The sequence below is a fragment of the Macrobrachium nipponense genome, chromosome 21, assembly GCF_015104395.2.
Source record: "Macrobrachium nipponense isolate FS-2020 chromosome 21, ASM1510439v2, whole genome shotgun sequence".
NCBI classification, from domain to species: Eukaryota; Metazoa; Arthropoda; class Malacostraca; order Decapoda; family Palaemonidae; genus Macrobrachium; species Macrobrachium nipponense.
In genome coordinates this window covers 74,330,065-74,349,331 of record NC_087212.1, presented here as the reverse complement: position 1 = coordinate 74,349,331, position 19,267 = coordinate 74,330,065, and the positions used below count along the sequence as shown (strand labels likewise).

General features: G+C 37.6%; 1 protein-coding gene and 1 long non-coding RNA gene across 3 annotated transcripts in view; one reads left to right on the top strand and one right to left on the bottom strand.

Moving 5' to 3' along the window:
* LOC135198177 (uncharacterized) overlaps nt 1-19,267 on the top strand; it is a 183,573-nt gene that overhangs the window by 75,783 nt on the left and 88,523 nt on the right. The window contains exon 3 of the long non-coding RNA XR_010310741.1: nt 15,133-15,275. This is a non-coding gene — a long non-coding RNA (uncharacterized LOC135198177). The remainder of the gene's footprint in view (nt 1-15,132; nt 15,276-19,267) is intronic.
* The window catches only part of LOC135198176 (protein charybde-like), a 98,071-nt gene that overhangs the window by 68,737 nt on the left and 10,067 nt on the right, over nt 1-19,267 (bottom strand). The gene's annotated exons all lie outside the window — the stretch shown is intronic.

The window sequence follows — 19,267 nt, the reverse complement described above, 5'->3', positions numbered from 1 at the left end:
TATTCATCGCTGGGTACTTATAAAGTTTTTCCACCTTCTGAGTTACTGGGCTTTTGGACTGATAAAACTTAATTGGCACTTGTTGCAATTACGAGTCTATAGGCACGAGGGAATTTTACTAAGTATTGATTGTCACTTTCACTGTCTTTGATTGCTTTGCACACCACACTTTTGCACCTGTTCCTCTTCTGGGGATTCTTCTGTCTTTCTCTCTCTTCTCTGCCTGTTGCTGCGCCACTGGTTCTCCTCGTTCCCCTCTTGTCGTTATCTTCTCTCGATTTCTCTGTTCCCCTTTTTTCTCTGCTCTCCCCTCTTCTCTCTCTGTCTGCCCTTTTTGATGGGTTGAAATCTCCTTAGCCCCGCCTTTGGATTTTTGGATTCTGACTGGGTGTGGCATTTTCTGAAAGACTTTTTGTGTCTTAGTGGCTACAGACATTATACAAGACCGCCTTCCTGTCATGCCTTTTACAATGATTCGTAGGCTTTGAATTTGTATACGCCTCCTTCTTCATGTCCTGGCTTCTTAGGGGCGTATCCCTTGGTAACCTCATAGGTCATTCGTTGATACTTCTTTTGGGCTGTCTTATGACCAACACTCATGGCTTTTGATTCGTCGAAGTCCTTAGGTCTATCTCGAGAGGGTGGAGCACTTAAGAGTTCGGCACTCCCCTTCTTTGAACAACATAGAATTCCTTTTTAACGTATGCCAGATGGCTCTCTCTGACCTGTTCACGAAGGGAACGGCGATTAGTCATAGGCGCTAATGAGAGTAGTTTCCAATTTCTCGAATATGCCTGGGAGATATCCCTCATCGGCTATAATCTCTTGTCGGTCACTAATCGCTGGTATGGACAGAGGCTTTTTGGGGGAGATGAAAACCAGATGTCTAATGGCTAAAAGCCTAATGTTTGGAGTAACAAAATCCCTTCGCTAAGAAAAATCATTATCGTATTCCCTTTTCCCTTTTCTTCTCTTACTATCTGTTTCATGCCTTTTTCTTAAGTATTATTAAGTTATTGCCTTTTGGAATAACGACACTGTGCCACACTATTACAGTCTCGGCCCGCCACCAATTATTCTGTGGCGGTACTGACCTTTCTGCGCACAGATCTAAGGTAACGTGTGCCGTGGAGGCTGTACTTTGGGGAATTAGCAAAAGGGTTCTAATTTTGGATGAGAAATTAAATTGATATATCCATACAAATTACGTTTTATTCTTCGTTAGGGATTCTTACAAAGGTTTTTCCACCTTCTAAGTTACTGGGCTCTTGGACTGATAAAACTTAATTGGCACTTGTTGCAATTACGAGTCTATAGGCACGAGGGAAATTTACTGAGTATTGATTGTCACTTTCACTGTCTTTGATTGCTTTGCACACCACACTTTTGCACCTGTTCTTCTTCTGGGGATTCTTCTGTCTTTCTCCCTCTTCTCTGCCTGTTGCTGCGCCACTGGTTCTCCTCGTTCCCCTCTTCGTCGTTATCTTCTCTCGACTTCTCTGACTAAGTCTATGTGTTCCTCTATAGTGTCTGTTGCTATTACCAAATCATCTATGTAACAGTGTACGTCCTTGCCTAGTAAATCGCCCAAAATTTTATCCATTAATCTTACAAAAGTTACCGTTTTTTTTTTAACCGGCTTGACTTTAGACCAAATGGCATTTCTTACATACTGGTATCTGCCGTTACTAATGGAAAAAGCAGTCAAAGGTTTGCTTTCTTCGTCTAGAGGAATTTGCAAGAATCCCTGCAATAAATCTATAGTGGTGAAGTATCTCTTGGACCCTATAGTGGCGATAAGATCTCGCATTGACGGCATTGGATAAGGATCATTTTCAGTAATTTGGTTCAATTTTCTGAAATCCACAACTATTCTATAAGTTTTGTCCCTTTTAGGAACTAGCAAAAGTGGAAAAGACCATGGGGATTTAGATGGTTCTATTATTCCTTGCCTATTCATTCTTTGTACTTCTCTTTCAATGATCTCCTTCTGGGAATGTGCTACTCTGTAAGCTGGTATGTAAATTGGCTTTGTGTTCAATGGAATGTCTATCTTGTGCGTTATTTCGCGTGTATTTCCCAAGGTGTCGCCGTCTAGAGCGACTATATTCTGATATTCGCACAATAAGTCTATGAATTCTTCTCTAACATGGTTTTCCTTAATGCCCTTTAAATGAGATTCTATCTTAGCTCTTCTCAGTTTTATGTCCTGAGCGTAATTTTCATTTCCTTTACGGATCGCGGCTACCGTTTCCCTTTCTACAACTCGGATAGGTATGGAGTATACTTCTGCTAAGCCTATCTCTGTACCTGGTGTTAACTTAACCTTTCCTCCTCTGTTATTCGTAATCTGTAACGCTATTTTGCTCTGTCTGACTTCATGTAAACTAGAAGAATAATGTATTCCATTTACTTGCGACTTTTCAGTAAGTGTGAGAATTTCCTTCCCTTCAAAAATTGGATTTACTGTACATTCTACCCACGTACTTTCTCCTGGTTTAAGTCTTAATTCCCTTTCTAACTTTAAATAAGTGCATTGATTTGATTCTAAGAGGTTAATGATCTGTTGTAAACTCGTGGTGCATTCTGGATATCTTCCCTCTGTCTGATCCTTCTTTGAAGATACTTTCAGTGTGGGATTCTCTGTAGTCTGGGTTCTTTTAATTAACTTGCATATTGGTATTCTAGAAATCTCACGACCGTTGTTAATCACTAGTTGTTCTCTAGGGGCATCAATGCTTATCCCTTGTCTAGCCATAGTTGGATAACCTATCAGCAAATGGGCAAAAGCTAATTGTATATCTTTGGCTACCAGAACCCTTTCTCTAAGTGCAATTCTTCCTAGCCTAAATGGAAAATCTAACTGTCCAATTAACAGTGGATATCATTACCCTGAGACGTCCTGTAATTCTACAATCTACCGCGGTGTTCAAACTTAAGTGAGAAAAATACAATCGATACACCTTTTCTGACATTATATTCTTAGGACTACCTGTATCAAAGAATGTAATAATAGGTTTCTCTAGACCGACATGTGCGGGAAACAATGGTCTATAATTATATTCATTCCCTACATCAACTTTGCTAACCTGTGTAGCTGGGGTTAGCCTTGACATTCCGGACGTTCTCTCTGTTATAGAGGAAGATTCATTGTACCAGTAAGCAGAAAATTTCCCATTGCGTCGTCTGACATTGGCTGAACTGGTTGATACCCTATACTTGCTGTTTGATTAGCATATCTATTTGGACGGAATCTCTATTTCCTCTAAAACTTGGGGGGAGATTGACTTATTGTTTCTACTTCTGCCTCTCGACTGAGATCTACCTCTAGGAGCTGAAACAAATTTATTCCTGCATTCTCGAGCACTATGTCCTGTTCTCTTATGGAAAGGACAGAAGGCTATCCCTCGGCAGTCACTGGCATAATGTCCTCTCTTCTGACAGTTATAACACGTGACTGTCGAAAATCCTCCTTGAGAAGATTTACCTGGCATCTTATTCTGATTTCTAGATGGTGTTGTCCTAGATCTATATTTGGACCTCTTTCCTGTTGTCCTATAGCGACTAAAGGTCTGTATATAGGATTCCCTTCAGGTCTTCTACCTAGGATTTTTGTTTCCTCCTCTTCAATCTCTGCTACATCATCGGATGTCTCCCACTTACGGGTCATCCTTGCAGTGACTTCTGTTGGCAGGCTTCCAATCATTATTGCTAGTCTAAATATTTTTTGACATGACTCATTAGCATTTTTTGCTTGCCTGCCTTCTACCTCCCTATCCAAACTGTGGATGCCACTGAAGTTACCCCTATTACATTCATATTGTTATACAACTGAGAGCTAAACTCTTGATAACGTCTTTCGTCTAACTTAAATTGACGCACTATCCTTGCCAAGCTAGTAACTGGATCCCTTTCACCAACTGTGGAATAAACCTTCCTAAAATACCGTTTCAGTTCTTCCCAATTCTTAAGATCTCGGTAAGTCTCGGAGTGGACGTAGCGTTCTAAGTCTCCTCCGGCTTCCAAATCAAGATAACTCTTGGCTTCAATAAGCTTTTCTCTATCTGTCCCCGTTATGCTATCTAGGCGTGTCTCCACCTGCTCTATCCAGTTCTCTAAGTTACAAGCTAACTGACCATCCTTTCTTCCGCAAAATTTAGCTATATGATTAATTACATGTCCCTTATGTGTTCTCATTACTGCTGCGTTCGAATTCGCGGACTGTGTACCTTCCGGCATGGTTAATTTCCTTGTTTGACTTCTCGTGAGCACAGGCGTTCTTACGTTCTGATAAGGAGTCGGTCTCCCTTTGACCATCGACTCGTTAATGGAAATTTTCTTAAGTACTGAGTATCATTAAAAGTATCAAAGTTATGACAGTAATATCCCAAAAAGAAAATGATAATAACAATGAATTATTTTTACTTAAGTATTCGATCACCAAAAAAAATTAAAGAATTTTCCCCAGAAATATTCTCAAAGTCTTAGGTTACCGGTAAGCGATTCTTAAACAACAACAAAAACCCTCTTAATAGTTCTGGTAAAACGTTACTGAACTGACCGTAAAGTGTACGCTAACGAGAGACCTCCCGTGAATTACCCTTGTTATCCTAAACAAACAAAATAAAAACAAGTAAACATTCATTCGACGTAACAAGTAAAAAGCAAATACTAAAACAAAACAAAATCAAAGTATAAGAAATCACAAAACAACCAAAATCACAAAAATAACATAAAATGACACAATCAAAATTCAAATTAAAATTTAAAGTTATTGGTTAGTAAATACAAATGTTCGGGAAAAGGTCTTAGTAGCTGATTAGTTATAATTAGTAAAATAAGAAATATCGTAATTTCGTTGCCAAAAAAAAAAGGTTCAGTGTGAAAATCTTTTAATCTTGAAATACCAGAAATTGTCTAACTGAAATGTTAATCGCGTAATTTCCTTTAAAAAGGTTTAATGTTATGTAAGTGTGGGGACATTTATTTGGACTTATCTTCTTTCGTTGTTTTCGGTACCCAGGGTTGCGTCTGACAGCTTGCGTTCGCCTACCAGCGCGTTGAATGAATGTGGTTCCCACCCTTCTCTTCTCTCTCTCTTCTCTTCTTCTCTTCGGGAAAGGGGACCTCTCTCTCTCTCTTCTTTCCTCTCAGAGCAGGATTGCGTTGACTGATGCGTTTTCGGGATTGTTTTCTTTCCTCTTGATATTTGCCTTATGCTTTCAGACATTCTTGTTTCTCTGGTAAAATGCCCTGTTCTTGTTCTTCGGAGTGGAGCTTTTCTTCGTGAAGTGTGGGTGCTTTTTTTTTGGAGCGCTTTTATTGTACAACTCAGTAACCTGTCTTTGTATTTGGGAAAACACTGGTACTGTCTTTTTGGGGGAGAACCTTCTATTTTCGATTGCGGTGAATGGATTGAAATCTCTTATGCCGACACTAAACTTTTGATTCGGTTTCGCGCCGCTGTCTTTAACTGTCATTCGTGTCTCTGATCACCATTTCTCTTGCTGTCTTTATCTTCACCGCTCGACAGCAATTAATCTTGTCACTATATCAATCTTTATCTCATCGTATCCCATCGCTCTGCCACCAATAATTCTGTGACGGTACTTACTTTGTTTGCACAGATCTAAGGTAACGTGCGCCGTGGAGGCTGTACTTTGGGGAATTAGACTTATATAAATTTTTCTTACCTTGCTGAAAGCTCATGATATTGAATTAGCAAAAAGGGTTATCGTTTTGGATGAGAAATGAAGATTGATATTTTCTTGAACATGTTTTTATTCTTCGCTGGGGGGTACTTATAAAGTTTTTCCACCTTCTGAGTTTACTGGGCCTTTTTGGAGACTGCTAAAACTTTAATTGGGCACTTGTTGCAATTACGAGTCTATAGGCACGAGGGAATTTTACTAAGTATTGATTGTCACTTTCACTGTCTTTGATTGCTTCGCACACCACACTTTTGCACCTGTTCCTCTTCTGGGGATTCTTCTGTCTTTCTCTCTCTTCTCTGCCTGTTGCTGCGCCACTGGTTCTCCTCGTTCCCCTCTTGTCGTTATCTTCTCTCGATTTCTCTGTTCCCCTTTTTTCTCTGCTCTCCCCTCTTCTCTCTCTGTCTGCCCTTTTTGTTGGGTTGAAATCTCCTTAGCCCCAGCCTTGGTGGATTTTGGATTCTGACTGGGTGTGGCAATTTTCCTGAAAGACTTTTTGTGTCTTAGTGGCTACAGACATTATACAAGACCGCCTTCCTGTCATGCCTTTTTACAATGATTCGTAGGCTTTGAATTTGTATACGCCTCCTTCTTCATGTCCTGGCTTCTTAGGGGAGTATCCCTTGGTAACCTCATAGGTCATTCGTTGATACTTCTTTTGGGCTGTCTTATGACCAACACTCATGGCTTTTGATTCGTCGAAGTCCTTAGGTCTATCTCGAGAGGGTGGAGCACTTAAGAGTTCGGCACTCCCCTCCTTTGAACAACATAGAATTCCTTTTTAACGTATGCCAGATGGCTCTCTCTGACCTGTTCACAAAGGGAACGGCGATTAGTCATAAGGCGCTAATGAGAGTAGTTTCCAATTTCTCGAATAATGGCTGGGAAGAATATCCCTCACGGCTATAATCTCTTGTCGGTCACTAATCACTGGTACGGACAGAGGCTTTTTGGGGAGATGAAAAACCAGATGTCTAATGGCTAAAAGCCTAATGTTTGGAGTAACAAAATCCCTTCGCTAAGAAAAATCATTATCGTATTCCTTCCCTTTTCTTTTCTCTACTATCCGTTTCATGCCTTTTTCTAAGTATTATTAAGTTATTGCCTTTTGGAATAACAACACTGTGCCACAACTATTACATATATATATATATATATATATATATATATATATATATATATATATAATATATATATGAATAACTTGATCACGAAGTATATAAAACGTGATTCTATGTATAAATAAAGGTTTTTGCCACGAAGGAAAATAAATGAAAAGTGAGATAGCCAAGCACTTTCGGTCTAGTGCGACCCTTTACTCAGGCACAACTGATCTTACAGAGGAAAAAACAGTCAAAGTAGGCTTAAAATCCAAACTGACACTACAAGATTAGCAATAAGGTCGATTTCACTCTACAGAAACGAGGAAATGCCTGAGGGCAGTATAAGCAAATTTTTAGGCAGCCACACCTTGGAGGATACACACGTGGTCAACAGATGATTCATCCAGAAAACAATACATTTTGAAAAAACAAGGAGGCATATACAACTTATTACCATGAAATTTACAAAAATGTTCCCTAAAAAATTAATGAAAAGAAAAAAAGAATATAAATATATCGAGCAAGAGAGAGAGAGAGAGAGAGAAATAATAACTATATACATGTGGGACTAATTTATTAGTAGTTCATTTATTTTAAGGTCCTTCATAAACATTTTACAAATATACGGGTCCAAATGGTACAATCCCATGGGTAACCCTTTATCACCTCTTCTTTCAAACTTATATATGGAATTTTTTTCAAGACAACACCTCCTTAATATCACACTTGTCCCCTTAAAATGGTATAGATATGTAGATGACATCTTAGTAGTCTTACCTGTTGGTATCGATGTAAATGATTTATTGTCTAAATTGAATAATTTAGTGCCATCCATAACATTCAGTTGAAATTGAAAACAACAATGTCATCCCTTTCCTAGATGTATTAATACATAGAGAATCTTTCCAATTCAGTATTTATAGAAAACCCACAAATAATTTAACATATGTACATTTTTATTCTGGCCACCATCTTAATATTAAAATTTCAATTTTTTCTTCTATCTTCCTACGTGCTTTGGGTATCACGAGTCCACAATATCTTGACCAAGAAATAGAATACATAAAAAAGATAGGAAACGATCTCTGCTACCCACCTCATTTAATTGATTTATGTTATCAAAAAGCTCACAAAAAGTTTTAGTGTTGCTTTTAATGAAAAAGAAATGCCTAAAAATGTACTTAGCTTGCCTTACTTTCTTGGATTTGAAACCATAAAATCAATATTTAAATCGTTTAATATTATTAAAGATATGCTAATTAAGAATAGTCCCGTAACAAATAACAACATCATTTATAAAATTCCTTGTAAGGACTGCCCATCGTTTTACGTTGGTCAGTCAAGTAAAGATTTGTGTGTACGTATTAAGCAGCATATGTATTCAGTTAGAACAGCCCAGACTTCAAATGCACTGTTTATCCATCTGAGTGAAAAATCTCATTATATTAATTGGAATGATACCTCTGTAATTGCTAGATCTAATGATTATGTTTCAAGAAATTTACTGGAATCAGCAATTATACAAATCACTAATAAAAACAACCTAAATCTTAGTCCGGGATTGTACCATTTGGACCCGTATATTTGTAAAATGTTTTTGAAGGACCTTAAAATAAATGAACTACTAATGAATTAGTCCCACATGTATATAGTTATTATCTCTCTCTCTCTCTCTCTCTCTCTCTCTCTCTCTTGCTCGATATATTTATATTTTTTTTTTTCGTCTTTTCATTAATTTTTTGGGGAACATTTTTGTAAATTTCATGGTAATAAGTTGTATATGCCTCCTTGTTTTTTCAAAATGTATTGTTTTCTGGATGAATCATCTGTTGACCACGTGTGTATCCTCCAAGGTGTGGCTGCCAAAAAATTTGCTTATACTGCCGTCAGGCATTTCCTCGTTTCTGTAGAGTGAAATCGACCTTATTGCTAATCTTGTAGTTTCAGTTTGGATATTAAGCCTACTTTGACTATGTTTTTCCTCTGTAAGATCACTTGTGCCTGAGTAAAGGGTCGCATTAGACCGTAAGTGCTTGGCTATCTCGCTTTATATATATATATATAATATATATATATATATATATATATATATATATATATATATATATATATATATATTACGATATAAGGAATATTGCCTGTTTTTTTCTTCGTCTGTCCTCAACAAGGGTATTTGATTCCTGCTATCTGACTTTGTTGCTTTTTTTTTTTTTTTTTAAAAGAATCTTTTCTATTTTTTGAAGAATGTTTAGTAAAATCACGCTAATGGTAGCTTTTAATGGTTTTGTAGGGCAGCATCACGCTGTAAGTTGACATATCTACAGAGGAATATATAATAAACTCTTTACTAATTTTCCCTCAAATTCTTTTTGGGTCATATTACTTCAGGCCAACAGGTTTTTATTTGGTTAAGTTTTTCCATGGTGTCGGATGCTTTGATATAAATGAAGCCGTTCTCAATCCATTCCTATATGTATGGACTGATCCAGTTGGTACCACGTACCCAGCTTTCTTCCTGTTAAGGCGCACATACTCCGTATTCCTGCCCAGAAGGACAGATTACGCACTAGGCAAAAATAAAGTCGTGCTCGCCAGAAGAGCCTTATATGTCAAGTCAAATATTGGTTCATTTTACCAAACAGAGCTGAGATTGTGGAGGGAATTTTCCTTCACGCCGGCCACATAAATAGCCTTGTATACAAACGCCCTACAACAAGCTATCTCACTCACTCACTGTGGAATGTCAGAACCAGAAACCCTGATGACAGATAGGCGCTATGTGTATACGTGCACGTGGGCGTGTTAAGTTTGTGTGCGTGGGCTGTGGGTTTGGCTGTGCGTGTGTGTAAAGGGCGCTGAGCCATACAGCATGTATGCCAAATGTCAAGGAAGGAAGTCGTTTCACTTGCCAAGAATGCATTACCTCTTTTCCTATTTAAAGAATGTTTAGTCCTCAGCGTAAAAGTGTTGCATTCCTCCTCCATATCAGAGGGTATTTGAAGTACGCGTCTGCGCTCTGGGTCGTTGAGACTTGATCAGGAGTCGTGGGTGAGCACTGAGCACCTGAGAGAGTTTCGCAGGCTTCCTCAGGAAATGAGTCGCCAGACATTTAATTAGGGTTGATGTTTCCGTCAGGTAGGAAAGGTGGCGATAAGGATATGCCTCATGCCTAGAAAATATAATTTTATTTGTGAATATGAAAATATCTACTTATAAATTATAATATAAAAACAAAAATGTTCATTGTACGTACAAATAATTTCTAACTATAATTGAGCTTTGGATCGCTGCTCCAAATTCATACTTTCTTGGTTATTTTCCTGGTCTGGTTATTAATAACATTGCAGGATCCCTCTCATCTAGACAGAGCAGCTAGAAGTGATGTATCCTTCTTGTCTGCAGTCTCAACAGTTGGGACCCTCGGCAAAGTGTTTTCTTTTGTACTTGCTATATTATAAAAGGGGACTTTCAACAACGTCTTGAGTGCCGGTTCATCTTGGGGCACCCTGAGCTGCTCATGGCACAGATTATATTAAGTTCCCTATTCTGTCGAGGTATCACGCTGTAACACTTTCCAGGGCCGGAGATCTTCCCTCACCTTGTCAAAAACGTGCACATCAACTTCCTGGAAGTTTTATGGATGTACTTGCTCATAAGTTTAATACGGGCTGTAATGATATCCTAAGATCCATGTTTTTGTTCCTTAGTAATGCAGTGGATTTATTGTATATTTGTTAATAATACATTATGTAACTTATTAGAACTCGTTCATCTTTTCATAGGAGTGCATTCTACCATAAGAAGGATAGGTATTCTTTGAATGATTGTAATTTGCGCATAACAGTATGCGCAAATCTAGAACAGCATGCTGATAGCGGAATTAATTGAAATGTTGCACCTTGTTTTCATTAAATGCAATCTGGATGCTCTTCTTCCTCATCCTTTGTTCTTTACATTTGAACTTCAGTGACCTTTCATCTTTTGAAAGGCACAGCGTCATCTCTCAGAGGAGATAGCTGTCCTTGACACTGTTCACATCTAGCTCATTTTGCGCATTTCGGTACTGACGATGAAGACGAGGGAGGGATCTCGATTTTTCTTCTTAAGTTTGGAAAAACAAATGTACATTTGTTTCGTAAATGAATAGATTTCTTGCCACTTTGCGCACCACAACAATGCAAAAGTATTTTCTGTCACATGGAAATCTTCAACATTGGAATGTCTTCAGAGTAGGAAGCAGTCCTCATCTTTTTTTCCAATCTGGTGGCCTCCGTCATAATGTAACGTCCCGTGTGTCTGAGTGACATGGGAATAATACATACACAGATATATATACACTTATAAATGATATATATACATATATGTATGTGTGTCTGTGTGTGTTTCAGTAAAATTTCATTGTGCAAGAGGAATAAAACTTTTCGTTTCGGCTTAACGATTACAGCTGGAGTTTCCCAGGGGTAGTAAAATACCTGCATCCCTATCCATTTTGTGGAGTCGGTGATTGTCTCACCTGACGGTAACTTGTTTCCTGTTAAGAGCAACTGACCCCTGAGTTGGGCTCGAGTAGCTGATTATTACTTGAACTGCCTTTAAGGTTTATAGCTAATTTAGAAATCTGGAGTTTGTTCGTGCGGGGATTTGTGATGTTTAGTTGGCATCTAATACTACTACTACTGCTATTTCGGTGGTTGTCAGGATTAACTGCAACTCGCGACAGACGTCCCAAGCTCCTTGTACGTTTTTCAGTACCATTTTTTTTTTTTTTTTTTTTTACATAGCAAGGGCGTTAACCTTAACAACAACCCCAACTTGTATGCGGGCTTGCTGTCAGCATGAGCTTGGGACTCCCTTTCTTATCTCCTATACAAGAAGCGTGGATAGATTTTTCACATTAAAGTACAGTTTTAGGCTTTTATAATAATATAATATAAAAGGATTTCTGGGTTGTGTGCAGTAGATGGATAATTTTGGATCTTGATGCAAACTACTTGCTTTGGACACACACACACACACACACACCACACACATATATATATATATTATATATATATATATATATATATATATATATATATATATATATATGCATGTTGAGTGTGTAAGTATAGTAGATTTTTGTCAAATGTATAAATACGTCATGTTCAGGTTTATTTGATTTAGTTTATTTGATTTATTTTATATTATTCCTACTCCAGTATTGATGAAATAAAGGAAAGATTCTGTTTGGTATGCTGTGCTGATTTCGCACGTCAATATCTCTGAAAAGAAAATAAATAAATAAACGCAAAACTTGAAGAAAACCAATACCATCGAAATATTATAGCGACGATCTCACGTGTAGGGAAGAATTCACCTGTTCGAGAGAATTTTATTGATTTCCCCGAGAAGTCCATTAAAGAAAGAAGTTGAAAAGAAATAGACGATAATTTTAAACCTTAAATGTTTCTGTAACTAAATAATAATTCAGAATCTTTATATAAAGTTTATGGTTGGTGGTTAACACGCCCTGTTACCGAAATGGACACTGATAAGATTTAATCTCTGTATATGTATTCTCTATAAAACTTTCATCATAAAAAGAATTGAATGTCGGGTAGTTGGGATGAGAGAGGAGATTGATCAGGATCAATGAATGATTTCCAGGACGAAGTTTTAATGAGCCTTTTCATGAAGTAGAAATCTTTGACAAGTAGAAGTCATCCTGCGCAGCAAAACTCTCACTCATTTTGCGAGATTCATTTCCGAAATGAGAAATCTTTGAGAATAGTGGGAATCCTCATTTCTAATCTCATTTGATTAAACTCACCCGAGGGAAGGGTCCCGATATACATATGTATGCATGTATATTATATATATATATATATATATATATATATATTATATATATATATATAGTGTATATATATATTATATATATATATATATATATATATATATATATATTATATATATATATATATATATATACTATATATATGCATTAAGCTACAACTGTACTTTAATATCTAATTCGCTCTACCTCGGAATTAATATATTATCATATATGTTGACCGAAGGGGAATTTTTTAGTTGATATGAAAATCGTCGGCTCATGGGCGCGAACCACGGAACCAAAGAATTCAGGACGCACAGTGAAGCTCTTTACCCACAACGCTATCACGAAGGGGGAAAGAGAAAAGTGTGGCTTAAATCCCTTGAATAATTGATATCAGTGACTCAGAATGAGGCTTTGATGATGCTTCGGTTCTTGTTCATTGTCATGCTAGAGACAAGAGCTTGATAGGAAGCTCGATTCGTTCAATATCCGTGAATCTTTTTTTTTTTTTCTTGTCCCAGTTACGTCCAGAGAAAAGTACAAATCTCTTTCGACTTGGATAAGGTATAAAACAAAGTTTTTAAGGAAAAGGGAATTAGAATTCAAGAATTTTTTTAAGGAAGGGTCTTATCACTCTTATGGAATAGATGCTAATTATAAAGGGCCTATCAAACTGCAACCAAAGTTAAAAAAGAAAAAAAGATGGAGGAAGAAGGAAAGACGTGGAGCTTATTGAGGAGGCGAAAGAGAGGGAAGAAGCTCATTTCCACGTGTGCATCCTCAACCGCTTTCGTCACCGTATCGATTTTCTCTTGCGAGATGTCAAGGAGGAGTTAGCTCAGCGAAGCCGAGACAGGAGGCTGCCCTTGACTACCTGCACCGAATGGCATTTGGATGACGAAAGGAAAATCTTGGATCGCTGATGCTGGTCAGTGTGGATTAATCAATATCCTGCGAAGTGTGCCAGTTTAGAGAGTGCGTTATGGCGTGCGTTTGTCAAATGTTATTCACTTAGAAAATCATTTGGTGTCTCTTCTCTCTATACATAAATATGCACATACACACATACACACACTCACTTGTTATATACTTATTGTATTTAAGATTCAGGGCATTTCAAACTGGTCTTGAGATGAGGCGTGGAAGAGCGCGCCTATGTGCGTTTTCCTGTGACGTTCGTGTTGATAAGCTCTAACATTGTTAGTGAATTTTGCTTTCTTTAGAGGACGTTCAGTGGAGTACAGACTATCAATGAAGCTGAGATCATTTAAGAAAAGATATGCTTATATAGAAAAGAACACCTGAATAAAAAAGATCTAAATTAGAATAACATTTTGGAGGACAGCAACATTTTTAATAGATTCAGTTTTATTGCGACGAGTCGGGAAGAAAGAGAGAGAGAGAGAGAGACAGAGGGTGTATTTGGTAAGGCAAGGCCAACGCATTTGTGCTGACGAGGATTGAAATTTATTCGGTGTGCGTGAGAGAGAGGAGAGAAGAGTGTGTGTGTGTGTGTATTTGATAAGGCAAGGCCAGCACATTTGTGCTGACGAGGATTGAAATTTATTCGGTGTGAGAGAGAGAGAGATAGAGAGAGTGTATTTGGTAAGGCAAGGCCAGCACATTTTTGCTGACGAGGATTGAAATTTATTCGGTGTGTGAGAGAGAGAGAGAGAGAGAGAGAGGATGTATCTGGTAAGGCAAGGCCAACACATTTGTGCTGACGAGGATGTGTGTGTGTGTGTGTGAGAGAGAGAGAGAGAGAGAGGGGTGTATTTGGCAAGGCAAGGCCAGCACATTTGTGCTGACGAGGATTGAAATTTATTCGGTGTGTGTGTGTGAGAGAGAGAGAGAGAGAGAGAGAGAGAGAGAGAGAGAGAGAGAGAGAGGACCGCTGGGAGAAATAATTATGGGAAAGTTCAAGACTAGTATTCAACAAGCTATATAACTTAACGTTTTGCTTAGAGCTGGGTTTAAAGGGTAAAGTGAATTTGTATGGGTTATATTTGTCTATTTTTTTCAAGATCTGAGAGGTAAGAGTGATAACAAACATGCACATATTGGAAATTACAATTCAAGTAGGTCATTACAGTATTGTGCTAGTATTGTTCTCGGTCTCTTCATTTGGTCATCTTCATAGTCAGTACTATTATTCATATCATGTTATGGTCAACTCTAACTGTGTCAACTTTAAAGGGTGAAAACCTTCAATAAAGATTGTCTTTCTGTGGAGAAAATTTCTTGCAGCCATTCGTTAGGTTGTTTAAAACAATTGAATCTCTTGTTAAACAGTCACCAGACCAGACACGGTGATGTACTGAGAATTTATCTGTATTACCTACCCATCATGGCAGGGTGAGTTCTTCACCGATAATGTTCTTTTCATGATCCACGTCTAGTGTATTGATAAACTCATGACCTACAAAACCCGATAGCAGGCACTCTTATCTAATGAGCTCTAATTCTGTCTCGTTCATTGATAAAATTGATTACATTCCAGGCGCTTTTTACGTGGGCGGCCGTTCAGCTTGACTCCTCCTTATCGTTATCAACTGAGGACGATTTCCGATGAGGCAAGACGTCTGGAGAATGATGATAAGAATTACATCATTTCAACGTTTATCTCATTTCGTCAACTGTCAGGTAAGTCTTACCTAATCATTATTGATGTCACGCTGAATATTCTTATGTCCACTAATATATTCATATAAGAATCTCTTTAATGGTTAGAGCTGTTCGCGGTGGATGCAAGGAACAATGTTCGTCATCAGGAACCTTCGCATGGTGAGCTTAAGACTTGCTCTAGAAACAATTTGGTTCATTGTTATTTGCTGCTATTCTCTCATTCTCTCTCTCTCTCTTTTTCTTTCTTTCTTATAATATATATATATATATATATATATATATATATATATATATATATATATATGTATGATATATATATATATATATATATATATATATATATATATATATATATATATATATATATAATATATATATGTGTGTGCGTGTGAAGTTATTAGCAGCTTTGACAGTAAATAGTTTTTTCCTCAGTCTTCAGGCTGATGGAAAGACCTTCTATCGTCCTAATGATGTAGTAAAACAGCCATTTAGATCAATACGTCGAAACATTTACATCAGTAGCGCTTTATTCAAAGTATACTATAATGCCGTATGTTTCAAAACCTCAAGAATTCTGTCCTTAACAGAGAATAAAGGCAGCATACAGAACGGGACGCTGAGGCGAGTGAACTAATCAAAGGACAAGAATATGGCATTAGAATGTGAATGAGATATTTGGAGACTTGTATAATCTGAGGATTTATATTTAGTTTGGTCTTCCCTGTTAGGAAAACTAAGGTTCTGATCATATTCTGATCCCTGATCATCATAGAAATAATCTCCGGAACCGTCGTTCAGATAGCTCACCGCGCATGCTGTAGACGATTTTTCATAATTCTTATAGACTTGCCTTTTTTTATGTGGTGCAATACCACACAGTTTAATAGAAGTTTTATTCTTACCGTTTTGTAGAATGAGGTTCCTAATCTTGACAGAATCTGTGGAACATCAGTAGTTAAAACATGATGTAAAAGGTTTTTTGGTGAGCAGGCTGGCATGAGTCTTGCTTCAAAGTTTATTTGCTGGTGTTTTTCCTGTTTATTTTGTTTCGTTATTTTAATCCTATTGTTTTCTTTGTTATTTTGCTTTTATTTGTTATTCATTTCCATTTCTTTTAATATACTGAGCTGCTTTTCCTATTGGGACTTTTGTGATTGCAGCATTCTGCCTAGACTTGTAATAATTGATATAACGATGATGATAAGCCAACTTAATGCTGTTGGTCCCTTTTTACAAGTGAACTTGTCGACTGAATTTTGCCTACCTCCTCAAGGTGTACAATGATGTTACCATTGCTCCCATCATCATTCTGAACGAGGCACTGTAGACCCATCTTTTCATCTGCACGTTAAAACAAATCGTCGTTTTATCCCTGTTGAGAGGAAGTAACTCTGGCGTTGGAAAGCGATAAGACAAAGGCAAACTATTATCTCTAAGGTAAGATGCAGTGTCTGTCCATATGATGATTTTTTGTGTATAGTAATGATAGTCTACGGGCAAGCCGCTTTAACTACTGTCCCCCAATAAAGTCAAAGCTTCGGGACTATAAGTAATGTCTCTAAATTTAGGAACTTTGGTTGGACCCTTCGGTGTAAAATTAAATAAAAAATAAATAGGGGAAACAAAGAAGAATAGATTTAAGCAAAACACATATGGACAGTGATTACCATTGCCTTAATAAAATCCTGCACAAGCATAACCGATGACGCCGAAAGATTTCAAGACCGAAGTATGACCGAAGAGGAATGATTGACGCTGGATTTATGAAAAGAAACAAATCTTGCAGTGGAAAGAAGCCTCACAACGGCCATGCGGAGAACGCAGAATTCCTCAGCCTTGACACACACCGCAAACACGTGAATACTTATATTTGAAGCCTTGTTTGCTGAAACAATAGACAGTGAAAAAAAATCGTCATGGGCCAACGTAAATAGTCGATTCCCTAGACAACGTGACCCAGATACTGTTTATTATTACCGCCGCCAATTGGACAGAGATTTACTCACCAGTGTCTGTTTGTTTGTATTTCCACCTGTATATACGGGAAAAGAAAATCTGAAAGATCACTGATGGATGTCGGTGACATTTTGTGGACAGGCGAACGTCGGCCAGAGGAATAGTTGATTAGATAGACATTTTGACGAAGTTTGGCACCAGATGCGACATTTTTTTTTTTTTTTTTTCTATCGCGTTGGAGGAGGTATAATGGGTCTTTTTAGTTGTTGTTACTATGTACCTATGTATAACGATACATACGTAGATATTTCAAACAAGCCGGTTGTGATTAACTTCGATTAGAGGAACGTATTTTTAAAAGATTGAAATAGAGTAATCCTACGTTGCAAATTGCTCTCATTAAAATGGTTAATATGGTCGGAGTTTGTATAATTACAGTTGCCGTTGATAGTGATAATTTCCGTCATGACTGGAGTCGCCAGTCAAGAAAAAAGTAGCAAATGCGTCGAAATTTCAACGGCGTAATCGATTTTTCTGTACAGAGTATAATGCTGTATGAAACCCTCAGCCACGTCCCATGAAACCCTCAGCTACGGGCTGGTGGTGGCCTGTGTTTTTGGAACCATAGCTGTGCCAGACATACGATCATGACTAACTTTAACCTTAAATAAGATAAAAAAAAAAAAAAAACTATAGATGCTAGAGGGCTGCAATTTGGTATGCTTGATGATTGGAAGGTAGATGATTAACATACCAATTTGCAGCCCTTTAGCCTCGGTAGTTTTCAAGATCTGAGGGCGGACAGAAAAAGTGCGGACAGACAGACTAATAGCCAACACGGTAGTTTTCTTTTACAGAAAACTGACTAGGCTATGATATTATTGGTAAAGAGCTTGAACTTGAACGAATTTTTTCATATACTAAACTCTTGCAACAAAAGGTTGAGACTCGAGGGTGATTAGCACTGCTGCCATAATTTCTTAAACTCGTTCAAACTTTACAGGAAAAAGGGTCACAATTTGGTAGATTTGGCAAAATCTTTGAGCGGCGCTGCCATTTCCTCGGGTATGGAAGTGACCACCGTGGTCACAGTAATAAGAGGATTGTCTCGATTGCCTGTCACCTCCCTCCATTCGTTGGTACAAAAGCAAAACTCGGAGATCAAAACGTTTATACTACTTGGGCCTTCCTATACATTTTTCGAGTTGCTTGATGCAAAATTTAATTAGGTCTATATATACATTAGATATATATATATAATATATATAAACCCCAATTAAATTTTGCATGTGTATGTGATATAATAGGTACATATACTATACTTTATAATAATATATATAATATATATATAGTTATATCATATATTTATTTTCATACTATAAGTAAATAACGTTAAACTTAAGCATACATACACATGGTATATATTACTTTAAAAACGAAGTCACTGTGAATAAAAGCAAGTAGCTGGACAGTACGCTCGTATATGTCCATTCTCCGGATTAACCTTAGCCTCAAGGTGGTTAATACTGAAAATGTACCTTTTTGGATTAGGATTACATACCTCCTTTGGCAAGATGGGAGATGTGTCAACGCTGCTAATTGTAGGAAAGTCTCAACCTATCGTAGCTAGAGTTTAGAATAGGTGGATAATTAATAGAATGGGGGTTTTCAACCTGGGGTACTCGTACCCCAGGTGGTACACCAAGAGTCTGTCAAAGGGTACACGATCACCACGGAATGTTAGAATTAAGGGCCTGGCCGCCCACTTGCCGACAGGCAGGGCACCTCTCCTGTAGTTCAGATGGCAAGCTTATAAGAGTGGAGTTCCTCTCCTCACTGCAGAATGAAATAGACAGATACTTTCCTGATGAGTCTGAAGGAAACTTAAAGCTAATTAGAGACCCTTTCCATACATATGCTGCTTTTGTTAATGATGCTGTTAAGGAAGAGTTTATTGAACTTGTGAATGACTCCAGTGCTTGGGATCTATTTGAGAAAGTCTTTAGTCAGGCAGGTTCTGATGTAAAATATCCAGATCATAACCATGTGTCGCA